The following is a 10,154-nucleotide window of genomic DNA, read 5'->3' on the forward strand; positions in this document are numbered from 1 at the left end:
TCAGTATGTAAAATAAAAATCCACACAAAAACTATATTTTTTTTTTTTTTTTTTTTGGTCACCAACCACATGATGCAAAATGCATCATCATCACTTTGCATCTTGAAAATTCTTTATCATGAAAACTGGACTGCTGACATGCAAAACATGTTGCGACTGTATCAACAATGTAATAATGAAGAAAATACCAGTGGTATTTTCCTTTAAATGAGAATTTCAGTCTGATACCAAACACACGATATCTATGATATCTTTGTATGGAAACTAAATAAATAAAGAACTTTTTAAACTAAGAATGTGGAGGATATAAAGTTGCATAATTGTTTGACTCCATAAAGGCTAATGGTATAGTTTCATTGTTCCAGCTGCTGAGCCCATGTCAGCCACATGTCTGGTTCCAAACTGGACTAAGGGGTAAACGTAAGATAGTAAATGTAAGTATAATATGTGACATTTCGTGTAGTTTGTATTCATTTGTGAATATCCATCATCCATTTTGTATGACATGTTAAAAATTACAATTACTATTATAGTACGTTAGGAATTGTAATTCATACAATATGTTATGATTTGAAATTCATATAATATGTTACAAATTTGCCAAATGTATGATATGTTACACATTACAATTTGTTGAGGCTAACGTTAGCTAGGTGGCTAATGCTAATGTTAGCTAGGTGTCTAACGTTAGCTAGGCCAGATATTAGGGTTAGGGGTTACGTTAAAGGGTTATGGTTAGTGGAAGGGTTAGCTAATATGGTAAGTGGTTGAAAAGTAGTTCAAATGTAGTATGTAATTGCAAAGTTGTTAATAAGCTAAAATCATGAAGTTGTCCATGATGAGATTCGAGTACACAATCTTTGGGTTGCCAGACGTTCACATGATACCAAACGTTACATATCATACTAATTTAAGTATCTCAGAATTACGTTTACCATGTTACATCTAGTCTATGAGACCAGGCTGCTGGTTCACCAAGGCCACCGCTACATTATTGCACAGCAGAGAGAGGAAAATCCGATATCCCTTAGAGTTCATTAAATCCCAACTATAACGCGATCTTACATAGCCTACTGTGGAGAAACTGTCCATCTAAATTTAGCTGATTTGATCATAAAAGACGATAATTTCATACCTTGCTGGTTTGTCATTGTTTTGTTGACCTTAAGACATGTAGTCAGCAAAGTTTTGAGTAGGATATCAAGTTCAGGAGATGTCTGAACATTCAATATTGCGCTTGAAATATATACGTGAATACACACTACCGGTCAAAAGCTTTAGAACACCTTCTCATTTAAAGATTTTTCTTTATTTTTTACTATTTTCTACATTGTAGAATAATAGCGAAGACATCAAAACTATGAAATAACACATATGGAATCATGTAGTAACCAAAAAAGTGTTAAACAAATCTAAATATATTTTATATTTGAGATTCTTCAAATAGCCACCCTTTGCCTTGATGACAGCTTTACACACTCTTGGCATTCTCTCAACTAACTTCACCTGGAATGCTTTTCCAGCCATCTTGAAGGAGTTCCCACATATGCTGAGCACTTGTTGGCTGCTTTTCCTTCACTCCGCTGTCCAACTCATCCCAAACCATCCCAATTTGGTTGAGGTCGGGGGATTGTGGAGGCCAGGTCATTTGATGCAGCACTTCATCACAATCCTTCCTGGGCTCTCAAGTGGCACAGCAGTCTAAGGCACTGCATCTCAGTATAAAAGGTGTCAATATAGCCCCTGGTTCAAATCCAGGCTGTATCACATCTGGCTGTGATTGGGAGTCCCATAGCACGGTGCACAATTGGCCCAGCGTCATCTGGGTTTGGCCAGGGTAGGAAGTCATTGTAAATAAGAATTTGTTCTTAACTGACTTGCCTAGTTACATTTGATTGTCCTACTAAACCCAACCCAGATGGGATGGTGTATTGTTTCAGAATGTTGTGGTAGCCATGCTGGTTAAGTGTGCTATGAATTCTAAATAAATCACAGGCAGTGTCACCAGCAAAGCACCCCCATACCATAACATTTACATTTACAAGTCATTTAGCAGACGCTCTTATCCAGAGCGACTTACAAATTGGTGCATTCACCTTATGACATCCAGTGGAACAGTAGTGCATCTAAATCTTTTAAGGGGGGTGAGAGGGATTACTTTATCCTATCCTAGTTATTCCTTAAAGAGGTGGGGTTTCAGGTGTCTCCGGAAGGTGGTGATTGACTCCGCTGTCCTGGCGTCGTGAGGGAGTTTGTTCCACCATTGGGGGGCCAGAGCAGCGAACAGTTTTGACTGGGCTGAGCGGGAACTGTACTTCCTCAGTGGTAGGGAGGCGAGCAGGCCAGAGGTGGATGAACGCAGTGCCCTTGTTTGGGTGTAGGGCCTGATCAGAGCCTGGAGGTACTGAGGTGCCGTTCTCCTCACAGCTCCGTAGGCAAGCACCATGGTCTTGTAGCGGATGCGAGCTTCAACACCTCCTCCATGCTTTACGGTGGGAAATACACACAGAGATCATCCATTCATCCACACTGCATCTCACAAAGACAAGGCAGTTGGAACCAAAAAGCTCCAATTTGGAATCCAGACCAAAGAACACATTTCCACCAGTCTAATGTCCATTGCTCATGTTTCTTGGCCCAAGCAAGTCTCTTCTTATTATTGGTATCCTTTAGTAGTGGTTTCTTTGCAGCAAATCGACCATGAAGGCCTGAGTCACACAGACTCCTCTGAACAGTTGATGTTGAGATGTGTCTGTTACTTGAACTTCTGAGGCTGGTAACTCTAATGAACATATCCTCTGCAGCAGAGGTAACTCTAGGTCTTCCATTACTGTGGTTGTCCTCCTGAGAGCCAGTTCCGTCATAGAGCTTGATGGTTTTCGCAACTGCAATTGAAGAAACTTTAAAAGTTCTTGAAATGTTCCGTATAGACTGACCTTCATGTCTTAAAGTAATGATGGACTGTCGTTTCTCTTTGATTATTTGAGCTGTTCTTGCCATAATATGGACTTGGTCTTTTACCAAATAGGGCTATCTTCTGTATACCCCCTACCTTGTCACAACACAACTGATTTGCTCAAACGTATTAAGGAAAGAAATTCCACAATTATTTATTTAGAAGGCACACCTGTTAATTCAAATGCATTCCAGGTGACAACCTCATGAAGCTGGTTGAGAGAATGCCAAGAGTGTGCAAAGCTGTCATCAAGGCAAAGGGTGGCTATTTGAAGAACCACAAATGTAACATTTAATTTGATTTGTTTAACACTTTTTTGGTTACTACATAATTTGTGTTATTTCATAGTTGTGATGTCTTCACTATTATTCTACAATGTAGAAAATAGTTTTTTTAAACAAACTTGAATGAGTAAGCGTTCTAAAATCTTTGACCGGTAGTGTTTGTCATCCAACAATATGTTTGAGACTCGTATAATTAAGGCTGCAGAAAATATAAAATCACCCAAGGACATCTAGCACAATATAGACAAAATATGTCAATGGATAGGTCACAGAGGGCTGACATTGTATGGTGTATCACACGGCTGAAATGTCGACAATTTGGACTGGGTCCGTTATGAAATATCCCCCTAAAAAAATAGCTACTTTTACGTCTCGTGAATTACATGCACGTTCTTTTGAAAACCAGTTAGCCTTACATCTAAATCTCACGAGGAGATGCAAAAGTTCTGGAAAACGTGGAGCGGAAAAACGTGTCAAACACACTGACCCATGAAGTTCCTTTCTCTTTTTGTTATTTGTGTTGTCTTAAAGACTGCAATAATCTACAGTTTATATAATACAACACTTGTGAATCAGTAAACGTGCAACTGTTCAGCAGAATCAACCATTTTGGAGACTTTGTTACATTTTGTTCTGATAGAATTACGTCTCGTTCTCATCATCATCATCATCGGTGAAAGCTCCAATAGGCTACTTGAACGTCAAAGACTTGGCTGCGTCGCTACAAATGTTTGAAAAACAATCAATGGGAATTAATACACACAGTAAAAAGCTTCGAAAAAAATAATATTTTTAAACATAATTTCCCCCACAGTTTCTAAGATGGAGCAATAATAAGCTTCTTACCTTTAGGTCACACACATCCAGCTGTTGTTCAGCTGCATAGTTCAGTCAAGTCGTTTACAGCTCCCTGTTCATTAATCAAAACGTACACAGTATGTGTTCTGTGACATTAAGTGACCTCACAATCCACTACATAACCTTTGATCCTGCATGTATTCTGGCATCAAAAACATTTAGGGATAAGTGAAAAGTCTGCGCAGATTGGGGGATGTGCAGGCTTGGGACAGACCCCAGACTCATGTGGCAGAACAGGAGGAACTTGATAACCTCCACCCTGGCTGGATGCCCCCCTCCCTCTGCACTCCTCTCAACACGTGAGAATAAATTATGCAGTTAAACTCTCTAAACACCATGTCCACAACTCTTGGTAAACCAAATGTAAATGGTGATGAATATCCGACTGTACATCGATGAATACTGGATACTGTAAGATCAATAGTTTACTGGTGATCATTTCATATGTCAAATTCAATAGCACTGCACTGTGTGGACATGATACTCACATTTTCCCTTTACCCATCATGAGGTTGCTTCAACCTAGCCTACAAATTAAAGTTTATAATGTAGGTGCACATGTCAAGAGACAAGTTGGAGTGATCAAGGTGACAGCAGTAAAACATTCAATACGGCCTTGCTCACTCCTGCCTGCATCTAGCTGATCTGGGGTGTAATCATTAGTCCAAACTGTTGCAAAACGTTCCATTTTGAGGAGAGTTTCTATTGGACAAATTCAGGTCGGTCTATCCCCGGATTCGTTCCTTTTGCTTCAGTTTTTTAACTTTTTTTTCAACAGAATCGGCAGAATGAATACACCCCTGATCACTCACACACACAGTTTACTTTCATAGCAGCCACATTCATACAGCATCATCACTTTGCTCCTTGTATAATTCATCCTCTCACCTTTTCCCTTTGCTTGTGGACTTCAATGCACTGTTGTAGCTGTCTGTGACCAGACAAAAACACCTCTAAAAGCTAAACCTTCATACCATAACCGCTAACCGCTACACATAGCCTACATCATTATTACCATATTAGCTAACATCATAGTAAACATAGCTACTAGAAATCTCTCTTTGAGTTAACCACTCATCACATTGTATGCACTGTATTGCTAGTGTGACAGGTTAAAGGAAATATTCATAGCCTGTTATACATTAAAAAGTATTAGTAAATTCATAGTATGTGAGGATCTTAAAACATCTAAGGCTAAAAAGATGCATTCAGTATTAGTTGATAGAGATTGATAACATTCATATAATTGTGTTAAAGTTCAAATCTGTCAAAGGGTACGAATTGTGAGAGTAATGTGTAAACGTTATATTGATTACTTTATTTTGTAGTGCCTAAAAGTGTTAATCGGTGATCTACGAAATGCTCTTAATCTATGAGCCGGAGATCGATTGCTCTGGTCTCCACCCATATTCCTGGGGAAATTTGCGGTCTTTTCTCATTGAACTAAATGTTGACTTGAGAATACAACACCGTATCACTCTCGTGATTATTTCTCCCCTGTTTTCAGGTACTTTATTGATGATAAAAATAGTAATTTAAATGTTATAACTAGCGAACATGTCAAGAGTGTTTAAGGTGTGTTTTAGTAACGTCTTGAGGAAGTTAGAGTTAAGTTTGAAGAGAGTAATATTAGCCCTGCTCGGTTGAAGTGAAGGATAGCATCGTACTGAGAGTAGCTGCCATTTTATGTCGATTGTGAACATGCGTGTTGTTAATAAGATATTTTGCTGTGTTATTTGTATAATGGGTTTTCTGTTGTTATGTAATGTGTTACTTTTGTGAAATGATTGAACTAAATGTTGACTTGAGAATACAACACCGTATCACTCTCGTGATTATTTCTCCCCTGTTTTCAGGGGCGTAACACTAGCTAACTGGAGTATATGCTTTCAGAAGTAGATTCATTCTCAGATCCTTTGATTGGGTGGACAACATCTCAGTTCATGCTGCAAGAGCTCTGATAGATTGGAGGACATCCTCCGGAAGTTGTCATAATTACTGTGTAAGTCTATGGAAGGGGGTGAGAACCATAAGCCTCCTAGGTTTTGCATTGAGGTCAATGTGACCTGAGTAGGATGGAAACTAGCTGTCCTCCAGCTACACCATGGTGCCTCCCCAGAGAGTGCAGTTAAGTCTACTGTAGTCCTTCATTGCAAAACAGTGTGTTTTAGTATATTGTTTGGTGACATATGCACATATTTAGTATATTTTTATCTAAAAAGGATTACTTTAAAAATATTTCTCTAGTTTAATTAGCATGAAATTCACTGAGTGGGATGGTCCTCCTCTGAGGAGCCTTCACTGGTGTTGATGTTGTCACGCCCTGACCATAGAGAGCCCTTAGTTCACTATGGTGTAGTAGGTCAGGGCGTGACTAGGGGTTGTTCTAGCATGTCTATTTCTATGTTGGTGCTAATATGATTCCCAATTAGAGGCAGCTGTTTATCGGTGCCTCTGATTGGGGATATTATTTAGGTAGCCATTTCCCCACCTGTGTTTTGTGGGATATTGTTTGTGTTTAGTTGCCCGTGTGCACGTCACGTTTGGTTGTTTCTTTATTGTTTTGTTTGTTTCACGGAGATTAAAAATATGTGTAACTATACTCATGATGCGCCTTGGTCCGCTCATTACAACGATCGTGACAGATATATTTAAAGTTATTATGTATTGAACTGGGAATCATTTCAAGGGAATTGGTTCTGTTTTCTCCAGGTGTAACAATATTCAGTAAGACCACTTCAGTCAACATTTAAACTTTAGAATAATTGTATTTGCTTGTTCCTATAGAGCTATTATTTGAATTTAATACAGCCACCGCTCACATTTTGTAAGGCCTGCGAGTTAACATTATGTACAAGCAACCGGTATGGTTATATCCTCCTAATATGTCTTTAGGAACATTAATGGTTAGATTTATTTCGAAATCATGTGAATACAGTACGCCATTTTTTATACATAATTTTGTGGAACAGAATAATCTCCTTAAATGAAAACAAACAATAAGGGCTCATATTGATTTACATTTTGCATAATTCAAACATTTTTACCAGATGTTTTGTTTAATCAACAGAGCCACAATACGTATGTAACGTGAAAACACAGGAGTGTCTTTACCAATGTAGGCTATCTGCATGGTATGTCAAGATGGATTGCAAAAGATACATTCTCAGATCCATTCTCTAAATTCTCATAGCTGAAGCAGAGTTAACCCGTTCAAATTTCCATTCACAAACAACCCCACATACTGTATAACACCTTAATTCATCTTAGTACTTGTTACAAACAATAAGATAGCACATTCCTTAGCCCCCAAATTCCTGTGGGAGGGGGCTGTAATAGTCATGTTTTGACATACTGGGAAAAACGAAAGGAAACGTTATTCTTTTAGTAAATACTTTATTACACAATGGGTGTGCAAATGCTCAACAACAAAAAAGGTTTCAAGAGGCTCTCAGGCACACGCAGACCTCTCCAACACAAAAACACCTGCACACCTGCGCACACACAGGCTTGGGAAGGTTACTTTCTAAATGTAGTCCGTTAGTTACTAGTTACCCAAACTCAGTAACGGAATCTGATTACTTTCAGTTACTTTTGGATAACTTTCCCCTTCAGAGGCATTAGAAGAAGACAAAAAGGATCCATCAAAAGCATTTGGTGTGTTATCATAGTGGACTCTGACTTGTGGTCAGACTTGCTCAGGTGTAACAAACTTAAACTTGCACCCTTTTTCATTGCTGATTTGAATGTCATTGAGAAAACAGAAAGCTACTCTTTTTTTTTTTTGCAAAACTCCTTTCTGAATTTAAAAGTAATCCAATAAGTAATCATCCAGTTTCTCAAAAGTATCTGTAATCTGATTACAATATTTTGGCTGGTAACGTAACTGATTACAGTTACAGATTTGTTTGTAATCAGATTACATGTAACTGATTGCATGTAATCAGTTACTCCCCAAGCCCACGGGTGCACACACACACCATAAAACACTGTTGACATAACGTGCCACACCCAAAAGGATCACTCACTCCATAACATAACAAAGTGAAGTCAGAACAAAATGGAGGCTGGACTACCGGAGGTTTCAGTGGTCAATCAGAGGTTATGCCTAGTCTCTATAATCAAAGGCATCCCATGACATTTGGAAGTTAAAGTGGTCGCTCAGGGTCGCCAAAGTCCATGTGCAAGTCTCTGATATACAGTTCAGTGAGTACGCTATACGTAGCAATATACAGAGCCTAGTGAAAGTCTACACACCCCTTGCACATTTTTTACATTTTGCTGCCTTCAGTGTTTATGTAAAAATTATTAATTTTGATTTTTCTCCTACTGATCTACACAACCTACTCCACAGTTTTACACAACCTACTCCACAAAAAATATATACATTTTCTAAATTAATACTAAATAAGAAAACAAAGGTCTTTTGACTGCGTAGGTCTTCACACTCCAGATTTCATAATTGGTGGAAGCACTTTTAGCAGCAATTACAGTGAATCCGTTTGAATTAGATTCCACCAACTTTGCGCAACTTTTAGGGCAACATACGTGTATTTTCATTGTTTTTGTCAATATTGCTCAAGCTCAGTCAGTTTTGTTGGGAGTCATTGATGGACATGGTCATTGATGGACAGCGATATTTAAGAAGATTTAAGTCAGCACTGAGACTAGACCACTAAGGAACACCCAGCACCTCTTGGAAAGCCATTCTGGTGTGTCTTTTGCATACACATTTGTACAACTGTCCCTAAAAATAAAACTCTATCCCAGGGTTAGGTTTTCAAAAGACTGAGATAGGTTTTGCTCTAACTTTTTACCTGGGCTTTGCTCCTTTCATATTTCTTTTGATCCTGACGAACTCTGATTTTCTCATATATTTAAGGCAGCATTGAGACTGGACCACTCAGAAACACTCAACTCTTGGAAAGCCATTCTAGTGTTTCAAGTTTCTTTGATCCTGACAAACTCCCGCGTCACTGTCAGTGATATTCCCATAATATGATGCTGCCACTATAAAGACCATATTCAATATAGTGTTCTAACTACCATACTTGACCATTCCCTATACCCATCATGAGGTTGCTACAACCTAGCCTACGAATGAACGTTTATAATGTAGGTGTGCATGTCAAGAAACAAATTGGAGTAGTCAAAGTGAAACCAGTGACACATTCAATACTGCCTTGCTCACTCTTGCCTGCATCTAGCTGATCTGGGGTGTAATCATAAGGTGGCTTGGAGTTATTTCTTAACCTCCCCCGACAGGTAGCCTAGTGAGCCTAGTGATTACACCGTTAGGCCAGTAACCTAGCAAGGTTGCTAGATCAAATCCACATGCTGACAAGGTAAAAATCTGTCATTCTGCCTCTGAACAAGGCAGCTAACCCACTGTTCCTAGGCCGTCATTGTAAATAAGAATTTCTTAACTGACTTGCCTAGTTAAATAAAGGTTACATGTATAAAAATGTATCCCAGACATGCTCATAAATCTCATCGGTAGCTCTGAGGTTCAATCATTGTTTGACATTCACTATCCAACTGAGGGACCTTACAGACAGGGGGAGTTGTTATTCAATCACAAAAACACTACTTTTGCAAACAGATGGATCTCATTCAACAAATTGTCATTTTTTCATTCAAGTATTTGCTCCTAAAAGTATTTTAGATGTGTGAAGATCTTTGCAATCAAGACTTCTTTGTTTTTTAAAATTAATTTCAGAAAATTTCAAATGTTTCTTTCACTTTGAAAATGTGAAGTAGCTAAAAAATACAAATCAAAATCAAATGTATTGGTCACATACACATATTTACCAGATACCACTGCGGGTGAAACTAAATGCTTGTGTAGATCCGTGGGAGAACGTCTCAACGTAATCTCTTTATAGTTTGAAGTTTAAGGAGGCAAAGTGTGAAAGCAGTGCAAGAGTCTGTAGACTTTCACTAGGCACTGTACGCGTCACGAAATACTGTACCTTCTTCACTAAGCAAGTGTTATAGGCACAACGGGAAAAGGCTGTGAATGCAACAAACTCAACATCTCATCAGGTTAGACAAAA

Source organism: Oncorhynchus nerka, linkage group LG23 (assembly GCF_034236695.1).
Source record: "Oncorhynchus nerka isolate Pitt River linkage group LG23, Oner_Uvic_2.0, whole genome shotgun sequence".
Lineage (NCBI taxonomy): Eukaryota > Metazoa > Chordata > Actinopteri > Salmoniformes > Salmonidae > Oncorhynchus > Oncorhynchus nerka.